Consider the following 11,176-nt stretch of genomic DNA (forward strand, 5'->3'; position numbering starts at 1 on the left):
TTATCCTATCCAAACTTCAGCTACATTGATTTCGGTGACTCCTTGTTGCTATGACCTACTTCTTGTATTATATCTATGTGGTTCAATTCCTTTGGGATACATAGAACCACTTTATGGTGGCAGGCATGCATTGCGTTAACCGCAAAAACAAACATGTAATTGAAAACCCTACAGGCTGGCAAGGTTTGTAGCTCTGATACCACTAAAATTTTCTTTGCTCTGCTCTATTGAAAATTATGCAATATGTAGTGATAGATATTAAGAATGATCACAGCAATGATTATTTAATAATCTTGATTCCAGACTATCAGATAAATAAAGAAACTAATTACCGATTTGTGGGTTTGCATAGGGACCCTAGAAATGTATTTCATAAATAGAGTTCTGCAACAATCAAATTCCTACAACAGGCCTACCACTAGCATTGGTCTAATCGCTGTCACAGGATTTGTCCAGCAGACCTTGGAAAGATAACTGAGCACTGCATTTTAAATATACTGGCTGCTTGTATGCTGAGATTGATGAAAAACACCAAAATCTCTGTGAGAACACCCTTACACTGCTTCTAAACTATCAACTGAATACATATTTGTACCCAATTCTACTGAGGCTTGAAACTCTGAGACTGAACTGATTCCTTACTAATTCTTCTGGGGTTTTTCCGAAAGAAAACTTCTACAAGGTTTGTGTCCTGTAAAAAGCAAGGCTAGGTGATTTCTTGCAGAGAAAACAATTTCATAAGATGCATAATCATTACTAATCCCCATCGGCCCACTTATACTCTCCATCAAAAAACTGTGAACAACTCAAAATCCTGGATTTCACGCAACTAGCCTCGGGTATTAAGTTTACCATTAATTAGTAAAATCATCCTCATAAGTGGCTATCACGAAATAATCTTTTGCAAGTCAAAGTGGCCCCTGTCAATGCCTGGAAATCAAAAAATTAAGTGATTCAGAAACAATTCATTCTTTTCTTAAAATATCGCTCAGCCTTGGGGACTTAACAAAACAAAAAAGGCTTATTGATTTATTATTGGTTGCTAAGTTCCTAAAGGAGAGGGGACATTACAGTTTTGTCTATTTGAGCACCACAACTCGGAGTGTTTTGTAATCTTTCTAAAGCCAATTTACTATCAGAGTGTTTTGTATCGCTTTACCTTCATCGCTCTGCTGAAATTATTTTAGGTCTAGCTTACTTGTATTTCTTCTTTTTTGGGCCCAAGTAGAATTTTGACTCAAAATGAGACAACAAAGTTGACTCCTGTAAAAGCATCATTAAAAGGAATTTGTCATACTTCTTTTCACAAGCCCGATATGTTATTACTGAAAAGTTTTGTAATAATTTCAAAATTTGATAAATACAAACATTAGTCAGACAGCAATAACATTCAACATTTGATCAAAATATTTAGTAAAATATGATCTTAAGAATCGCCTCAAAATGTGTTCTTATAAATAATATCTTTTGGAGTTACTAGCTCCAAGAGACATTTTTCTTACCTGCTATGACTTCTTCAACATACAGGTGGTATGTTTGTGATGCCTTCACTTAGCGATGCCTATTTCCTTCTCATGTTCAAGCATTCTGCGATTGTGAAGAATCTACCATCTGGACCATATTCCGTTTGTAAAGTCATGTCTTTTGAGGTCAATGAAGAGTCCTCAGCGCTGGAAAATGGAAGGTCATATGTGTGCATGTCTGTTGATCTCCATAGTGGCCTTTCCTACATGGCTGTTTGGAATGCAAAGCATCTCGGTTTATTGTTTCTGCTGGTACTCTTAAGACTCACCGGTCCAGCATTTACATTGCTGTTGAAGTCAGTCAAGAAAGTAATAGTAGAGACTTTTAGTGATAATTTGGGTTTGGTGCTATTCCCAGCAGAATATATCTGTAGTCATGTTTTATGTACGGGTTGCTACCATCAAGTCTGAAGCGGATGATGTTTATGTTGTAGTGAATTATATCTGCAGAGCATGTCATTTTTATATTAATGATTATTGCAGGAGTCTGGTTTTTACCAAGCATATCTGATACAGATTGTAATCTGTGAGTGTAGTTCTTCATAAGTATAGTTTTGTGTATTGTAAGTTTTCTATTAACGCATATATCAGTCCGTGGGAGAAGGTTATCTAACTTCACATTATTATAAAGAAGTAATCTGTATTGGGTTTGTTCTAAAGCATGCAGTCTCAGCATTTTATAGAATTGTATTTAAACACATTTCGTATTCAACAAAGAGATTTCTCTTGGTGTGGTTGGGTTTTTCCCTCAAGGAGGGTTTTCCCAGGGTTATCTTGGTGTCTTTGTTTTTTTCCCTTATGTTCGGCTGTTATTTTTCATTCCCACTATAAATACTAAAAAGATTGACATGGTATCAGAGCCAAGTTCAATAACAGAAAATAGCAGTTTCGAGCAATTGATTGAAATCCATGGTGTTATTTTTAAACTGTGTAATGAGCCAAATTCTACATATACAATTGGGTAAAATAATTCTTGTTTGTCCTTTCAAGAAACTGCATTCCCTAGTGCTGCTGTATATCATTGTGAGGGTAATGATGCACAGTCCATGGACATATTCTCATAGCAAGTAGAAACTACTTCATAGCCTTGTGATTATTGGAGCCACTTCAGAAAATTTCTCTGGTGATTGTTGTTGGAAGTTTATACAGATTGTTTCTGCAATATTTTTTAAAATCTGAGACCCAATGCAATCTGGAAGCTTAGATCATTTTTCTATGTAATCGCGTAATAAAGGGGTGGCATTTCTGGGGGCACTGATTCATCTTGCTGGAGTTACAGTAAAATGGCATGTTGTTGTTAGGCCACAGAGAATGCCTTACTTGAATGGTTTATAATGGGAAATGGACTTCCCAAAGCCTGACCTCGCTGGAGATAGGAATTGTGTATGCTTTTGGTCCCAGACTTACTATCTTCTGGAGACCGAGAAAGTTGAGCTGAAAACTCTTGTAATGCATTTTTCTCGGAGACAGAACTTTGAGGTGAAAGAGCTTGTTGCTCTTTCCACTCATGGGAGTAGCTATAGTGGATATCATATTTACGAACTCCATAACAAAATAATATTGATTGACTCCGTGATGGGAGCTTGTGTTTATTTCACACATACACAGTCATGTTGAGCATCATGTTGAGTGACTCCATGACGATATCATGCTGAGAGAATCCATGATATTAAAAAAATCTTCTCACAAATAGGTGTAGCCATTGAGCTGCGATGTTGACAGACTCCATAAAACAAGAATCTGAAAAGTATCTCTTTCGCTAATAGGGAAAATTAGAGTTTATAGCTGCAGGAGACATTTTTCCTACCTACTATAGGTGGTATGTTTGTGATGCCTTTGCAATGTCTATTTCTTTCTCATGATCAAATATTCTAAGAATGTGAAGAATTTACTATCTGGACCGTATTCCATATGTAGAGTCATGTCGTTTGATGTCAATGAAGAGTCCTTAGAGTGATATGTGTGCATGTTTGTTGAGCTCCACAGTGACCATTCCTACGTGGCTGTTTGGAATGCAGAGAATCTCATCTTTTGGTAACTGCTGGTACTCACCTCCCAGCATCTACGTGGCTGTCAAAGTCACGTCAAGACCGTGAATCATTACCACCAAGTAATAGTAGAGACTTTACAGTGGTAATTTGGGTTTCTTGCTATTCCCAGCGGAATATATTTGGAGTCACATTTTATGTATGGGTTGCTACATTCAAGTCTGAAGCAGATAATGTTTATATTGTTGTGAACTATATCTGCAGAGTCTGATTTTTATCAAGCATGCCTAATACAGATTGTAATCTGAGTGTGTAGTTCTTCGTGAGTATTGTTGCACCTTAAGTGTCGTATTAAGACATACATCAGTCTGTGAGAGAAGGTTATCTGACTTTACACTATTGTTAAAAAGTAATCTGTATAGGGTTTGCTCTAAGCATACAGTCTCAGCATTTGAGAGAATTGTATTCAGACACATTCAGTAGTCAATAAAGAGATTTTTCGTGGTTTGCCTGGGTCTTTCCCTCGAGGATGAGGATTTTCCCAGGGTATCTTGGTGTCTTTGTTTTTCCTCTTACATTCTGCTGTTATTTTTCATTCCTGGTATTTAAACATTAACAGACATCACACAGATAGTTAAATTAGATGCTCATCAAAAAACATCATTTTACAGCATGGCACTCTTGTCTTGGTATAGAAGCCAGGAACAACTTGAAAACGTAGGGCATGACAGGCACATAAGCATTTTGTGAATGCAAGACATGAAACCACAGGAACACTTCAGAGCCACAAATTTTCAAATTAAAACTGGCCTGTCTTAAAGAGTCGTCAAACAAGAAATTGAACATTGAATTAAAACATAATGTATTTTAAAGTCTGGAATCTTAAATTTGTATCAGATGCTTTTTTAAAGCATTTTAAAAACAAAATCGTGAATTGATGAATAGCAGCCACTAAAAGTTCCTCATGGGGCTGCAGAACAATTTCAAAAATCCATATTCACCACTAAACCACAGATCCCTGAAATTTGTAGTCACCAATAAGAGGAACTAAAGCCAGGAAACTTGGAATATACAGAAAAGCAAGAAGCAAAAACAGTGTACACAAATGTACTTTCCAACAAAACTAAAATAGTAAAACATCATAATGGAGGTAAGTGAGATTTAGTGAATAGCTCTGCAGTACCAAAGGAAAAATAAACAATATAGCGACCAAGCATGACATCTAAGTGTATTGCCAAACAAAACACCAATATAGGGTGAAAAGTAGAAAACCTTACATATGTTGAGAAACATTGGTCAAAATACATTTTTGAGCAGAACCATCTGGGTAGGGCTATTTCTTTGCTTCAGTCACTGATGCTATTGCTATAGATATTCCTGAAAAGAAAAAAGAAAATCTACACCATAACAACATCCCTAGATGGAAAACCCCATCAAATCTCAGACAAAGGTCAATACATTCTATCCATTTATTCAATAACCCATTGCATACTGACCTGCCATATCAAATGCACTACTACTTTTCTTTAAACTGTTTTGGCATCAACATCTCATAAACCCACATGTTATTTGATTGAAAGATGTAGTCCCCAAAACACAAACAACTTGTATCCCAAATCTTCAGTTTGCCACAATCACCAGATCACAGAAACATCAGAGAAGCAATTGTTAGGCAGCCTTTGTAGGTTAGAACTGAAGAGTCCTTTAGTAGCATCAATAATCAACACTGTCCAGATCCCACATATGATTGCTAACTCCAACATCATGAAGTCTTTGGTTTCTTTGGAGGACCCAATGCTCCAACTTCAGGCTTGCGTTCTATACCTAAAAATTGCTCAACCTATAATGAAGGCAATGATGTGAGTGTAAAGACAATACAAACAATTGTGGCATTCAAGTAAAATATGCATAATTAATTCTGAAATTCAGTTTTTGTGGTAAATGGAATAAACAAAAATCTGATGAGACATGATGATAGCACAAACCTTCCTATCACCAAGCATTGGTGTCAAACTTCCCGGGTGCTCCTTCTCAACAGTTGCAAAACCACTTCTTGGATCACTAGTTTGCCTGTGGCAGCCCAAAAACATAGACAAATCAAATTACTACTGGCAACAATCAAACAAATATAGAATGCTTTCAGTAAAATAACTCTTTTCTTCATGAGATAGGTGACAAATTTACCCTGGTTTGATTTGACCACTAAGGACAACATAAGGAGTCCGTAGTTTGGACTGAACATCACGCATTTTCTCCATGGACATTAATGGGGTGTCCCCAGAATTCATTTTCTTTAGCTTCAACTCTTCCTGATACTGTTTCATTCGTTTCTCTTGTTTCATTTTGCCAGGGCCTTTTCCATGGAACTTGTGCGATAGCTTTCGAAATGCTTCCTTTGGTGTCATCTACAAAAAAAGACAGCATCAAGCAACTCTGTTTCTTTGAATAATGCAGTAGTGCTGTTTTGAGCTATAAATGAAACATATGCTTTAAGAACATGACATCTCTAGAAATAAAGATACTTACTACATGACCAAACTCGTCTAGACAGTCCAGAAGTATCTCCTTTGGTCCATCATTGTCTCCGAGACCGACAAGCTTCCTCTTTTTTTATCCATATTCCTTCCACCCCAATCAACAGTCTCGCTGAATGCACCCCTTTCCTTCAACAGTTGCAAGGCACCTGCCAAACCTTTTCCAACAGAAGCTTCTTTAATACTGTCATCTCTTATCACCTCTTCCTCCCTGTCTTCTTTATGATGATCAGATTCTGCCTTGTTCATCAGTTCTGCCTTGTTCATCGATTCTGGCATCCACACACCTTTTTCTTCATGAGGAGAATCTTCTTTTTTAGGTTCTGGAATATCATCTTCTTCATTGAAGACATCTTCAACTGCAGGTTTGTGAGATTCTGGTTCCAAGCACAAGGAAATTCCATTAAACGAAATACAGAAAATTGAAAATATAATATGAGAAATCAAACTCATCAATGCTATTTGCTAACAGGAAAGAAGAAATAAAAAATCTATTTCATTAATTCTAATATTTCTTATTTTGCTACGCACCCTCATCAAGCTGTAAACCCCACACAAACTCTTCCATCTCGGTAAATACAACTTTATTGTCCGGTGCTTCATTTGATGACAGGCTTTGGCTAGCTCCATTCAACTGATTTGCAGATACTGCTATGCGAGCCACTGCCTGAAGACCAGAGCCAATACCTTTATCTTGTTTCTTTAGAGCTGCTTGCCTAGCTTTCTCCAATGATTTGTATAGATCTTCGTCCTCCCCACCAAAAACAGTATCACCATCATCATCCACCTGCATTTCATCTGATGGTTTTGCATCTCGCAGCCCTCTGGAAGCCTCTGTTGCTTTATTTAGTGCAGTTTCGTATGCATCTTTCCGTTGTTGAGCCTCTGCTTTTTCTGCTTCCACCCTCAAAATCTTTCTCTGTGTACCAGCCCTGGAACCAAGGTCTTCAGCACCCAGTCCAGAAGCAATTGCTTCTGTTTCAAGTGCATCAACATCCAGCTTATCCTTCTTCCGCAATTTCTTCTTCTTCTTGGGTTTCTTAAATTGAAGCATTTCATCATGAGTATAATAATCGGATGTGCTTCTTCCAGGTTGAGCCTGTGATTCATCAGCTTGATTGCCCATGGCTGCAATATGCAACTTCTTACGTATCTGACACAAACAAAAATACTATTATCAGGTGCCAAATACAAAGAAGGGCTTAATTATAAGATACCAAGCATGAAATATACCGCATGAGCTTCTATTATTAAACCAGAAAAACAAAAGACCTTATTAACTAAAAACAAAAATCAACTGCTCCTGCAAGAATGAATTGAAAGGAAAAAAACAAATATACTCAGTATACCTCATCAAGTTTTTTCTGGTATTCATCATTAATACCTCCCACTTCATCCAGAGTCACCCCCTGAAAAGAAGTTAAGCTATCATTTAAAAAAGAGTTTGAAGGAGATGGAGACCATATAAATTGAACATCATGAATAAAACTCACCTCCTCTTTAAATGGATCATCATACTGAGGAAGAATTGCTTTAACCGCATTTATGTTATTCTGAAATCTATCAGAAAAAGTGAATAATTGCTTAGCTGTCCCAAGACTGAGGATATAACATTCAGAACTTGATAATCAAAACAAGTATACCACTTACTTGTCTACATATACCCCAGTTTTCTTCTTGGCTGCCTTGTAGGCCTCGTTTCTAGCATTCTGCTCTCCAATTTCAATGTTTTCAAGCATATCAACATCTGCAATAATAAATGTGAAAGACTCATTGCACCATCCAAAACATGAGATGAATCCAAATCATGCAGGTAATTGCTTTATTTCAGCATAACTTCATTAATATCACCACCAGAAAGAATGTTCTGGTCCTTAAGTGTCAACACAACTGCACCTCCCTCCATTACTTTATCAAGCCCATGAAGAACCTTCAATCCTGCCAAATCCTCTGCAAGAAAACAGAAAAAATTAATTATCTAGTAAAATTTAAAAACAAAGTTATAACAAGAAAGATTGACTCAAAGACTTTGCTATCTAAAATGTATTTTATTTTTCTGTGATAAATCAATTATTAAAAAGAGACTTTCCAATGCCTATAGATGCATGATCACGAAACTAAACTAAATACACATTTTAAATAGTTCAGAATCAGAGAAATTGGCTAGGGATCAAATTATTACTTCCACTGTGCTTCATCTTTTCATCATCATCACTGTCTGAATCCTCCACATTATCCTAATAAAACAAAGCCATTAAAAGGAAGTTTGCATTCAGTAGAAAAAATTTGGCACCAATTTTTCAGAGATAATTTGATCAATAAAATGAGAAACTCCTAAACTAGTAGAGTAGAATGTAAGCCTATAAAGAATACAAACCTGCTCTTCGAAAATTCTCGCGAGACGTTCAGCTTTTTCCTTCTGAGCATTTTTATGTTCCTCAATCTTTCTACTCTTGTTAACCCATGATAAAACTTCTGTTCCACCTTCTGACTTCTGCTTAATTCTTTCCTCCCTCAGTCTTCAAAACATTATAATATTATTACTAAAAAATCATGTTTTTTTCTAAAATACTTGAACAATGCTGTTGAAAACAATAATAATTTGTATCATATCCTAAACAGAAGGCAATGAAAAGCATTACTTCAGAATATTGTTTACTGCATAGAACTCATGAAAGTTATTCCAAGGAAGACGAAGTTATATATCATGCATCAACTTATAGCAATGGAAATTCAGACAATCATGGACTGAATGAAATGAAAAGAGAGTTAAGTAGCAAAGATTATAGTCTGTTTTAAAGCAAGTTGCAATAGCAAAGAACTGTTTCTTACTTTTCAATCTTTTCTTGCAGTTCAGTTGTTGACAAGTTGTGATTGTCTGGTTCTCCTCGAATCTTTTCTTCATTGTCCCTTTCCTTATTCTTCTCTCTCTCAATTGCATCATCATATCCCCTGGATTCTATCTGTTTAGATTTGCTTCCATCTTTACTTTCTTTATCCTTTGATTTTGATCTATCCTCCTTTTCTCTTTCTTTATCTCTGTCTGATTCTCTTTCTCGATCTCGGTCTCTAGTTCTCTCTTTAACTTTGTCCCTACCCTATCCCTATCTCTATCCCTAGTTCTCTCCCTCTCTCTGTCTTTCTCCCTATCCCTGTCCTTATCTCTTGATTTATCCCTATCCCTCTCTCGCTCCTCCTTATCTCTGTCTTTGTCTCTTTCTCTATCCCTGCCCTTATCTCTCAGTTTATCCCTGTCTTTATCTCTCTCCTCCTTTTCTCTTTCCTTTCCCCGTTCTCTGTCTCCGTCCTTGTCTCTCGGTCTATCCCTCTCCTTCTCTCTCCCTTCCTTGTCCCTATCATTCTCCTTTTCTCTATCCTTTTCCCTTTCTCTATCTCTGTCCTTTTCTCTGTGTTTATCATTATCCTTCTCCCTGCCTTCTCTATCTCTATCTTTCTCCTTCTCCCTTTCTCGATCATTCTCTCTGTCCCTCTCCTTTCTTTCTCTTGGAATTTCAAAATCTATATCAAATTCAATATCCTTGCTTCGCTCCTTTGTTCTCTCCTGTTTTCCAGAATCTCGATAGCCAACTTCCAGATCCTTTCTTCTTCCTATTCCTTTGTCATCCTCCCTATCCCTCTCTTTTGACTTGCGCCTCTCTTTCCCTCTCTCCCTATCCTTCTCCTTGTCCCGATGTTTAGAACTGCCTTCGTTTTCTTTGTCCCTCCCACCTTCTCTTCCCTTAGCTTTCTCTCTGCCTTTACCTCTATGCTTTTCTTTGTCCTCATCCCTATCCCTGGTTTCAACCCTGTCAAGTTCTCGTTTCCTGTCCTTATCACGATCCCGGAAATTATTTTTATCCTTCTCACGATCTCGATCTTTATGCCTGTCATGATCCCTAAGTTTCTCCGTCTCCTTGAGTGAATTGTCATCTTTATCTCGTTCCCTATCATAATCTTTAGGCCTTTCGGACTTGATCTCTTTTTCTTTTAATTTATCATTTTCATTTTCCCTTGCTTTGATGTTCCTTATTGAGTTTTAATTTCTGGATTTGATTGTGTGTAGTTTTTTATCATCAACTTTTCGGATCATACTACATGATCCATCATCAGGATGCCAGAGAACATGAAGAACAGGATGTTCCTTATTTCTTGATTCTGGTCCAAATAACTCATCTGGGCTTCTAGAATGATCATCTTCTAGTAATTCGCCATCTGAAATATCATCACCTACCTTGTGAAGATCATCATTCCTCATATCTGACTGATTCTGATCAATATCCATCATTTTACAATGGTCGATTCCTTCAATAATTGAGTCTGTCTTATCAATATCCATGAATTTATCAAAATGGTGAATTTTTTATAGTCAACTAGAAACAAATTCCTTGAAGAACCCTGCACAAACAAAATTCAAATATGTAATAAAAATCAGACATCTTTCAAAATGAAATAAGAAACAGCTTAACTACTTCTGTTTCAGAAACAACAAACATGTATAATGTCAGCAAAACAGACTTTCATAAATTCAATACATGTAGCAGATATTGGTTAATACCAACCAGCAGCAGGTTGCCTTGGCAATGTGTGAATGGAAAGTCCAAAGACTGTTCCCATCCTGATAAAGGGAGATGACAAATATCTTTCCTTTCTACAAATTTCACATTATTTCTTATCAACAAAGAGTGAACTTCTTATCCACAAATATCCTAAGCTCACAGCAAGATAGAGGTTCAAAATGTATCAAAGGCTCGGAGATAACTTTGACTCGGCATTTCAAAGGAATTCGTTCAGAAATTGTTTTGGAAAATCAAAATCACTTTGCAGTCCTAATCTTCAGAATCACCGATCACCATGCAAAGATTGAGTGAAATGACATCCAAGGAGATGCAAGGATAACAAAAACACACCTCTCTCTCGCTATGCAAAAAAGATTAGAATAGTATGCACAAATGTTTTCAATTAGAAACAATTATTCTGACAAAGTTTCCCAGCAAGGGAAAAAAAATATTAGCTACATTATAATCCAATTTGGTAAAAGCGCAACACCAGTCTATTAACTAGAACAGCCACTACCTAAAATTATTACAATTTAACCTTTGCAGGATATCAGGGTATTAATAAACGTGAAGAC

General features: G+C 36.7%; 1 long non-coding RNA gene, 1 other non-coding gene and 1 pseudogene across 3 annotated transcripts; all 3 read right to left on the reverse strand.

Annotated features, from left to right (window-relative positions):
* Window positions 1–750: 750 nt before the first annotated feature.
* Window positions 751–1,638, reverse strand: LOC149528238 (uncharacterized). The gene is made up of 3 exons (XR_016358925.1): window positions 1,503–1,638; window positions 1,160–1,263; window positions 751–930 (listed from the first exon to the last, which is right to left on the reverse strand). It is a non-coding gene; the product is annotated as an uncharacterized LOC149528238 (long non-coding RNA).
* Window positions 1,639–4,763: 3,125 nt separating this feature from the next.
* Window positions 4,764–10,381, reverse strand: LOC149528239 (SART-1 family protein DOT2-like; annotated as a pseudogene). Its single transcript, XR_016358348.1, has 13 exons — window positions 10,141–10,381; window positions 8,878–10,080; window positions 8,423–8,564; window positions 8,228–8,282; window positions 7,900–7,995; window positions 7,696–7,792; window positions 7,539–7,605; window positions 7,395–7,454; window positions 6,577–7,198; window positions 6,038–6,422; window positions 5,696–5,916; window positions 5,497–5,581; window positions 4,764–5,351 (listed from the first exon to the last, which is right to left on the reverse strand). The product of XR_016358348.1 is annotated as an SART-1 family protein DOT2-like (transcript).
* Window positions 10,382–10,584: 203 nt separating this feature from the next.
* On the reverse strand, window positions 10,585–10,703 carry LOC149528240 (U6atac minor spliceosomal RNA). Its single transcript, XR_016359420.1, has one exon. It is a non-coding gene; the product is annotated as a U6atac minor spliceosomal RNA (small nuclear RNA).
* Between the last annotated feature and the right edge of the window lie 473 nt (window positions 10,704–11,176).

The sequence above is a fragment of the Cupressus sempervirens genome, chromosome 11 (genome assembly GCF_028749045.1).
Source record: "Cupressus sempervirens isolate cs-2001-9-10 chromosome 11, ASM2874904v1, whole genome shotgun sequence".
Classification (NCBI taxonomy): domain Eukaryota; kingdom Viridiplantae; phylum Streptophyta; class Pinopsida; order Cupressales; family Cupressaceae; genus Cupressus; species Cupressus sempervirens.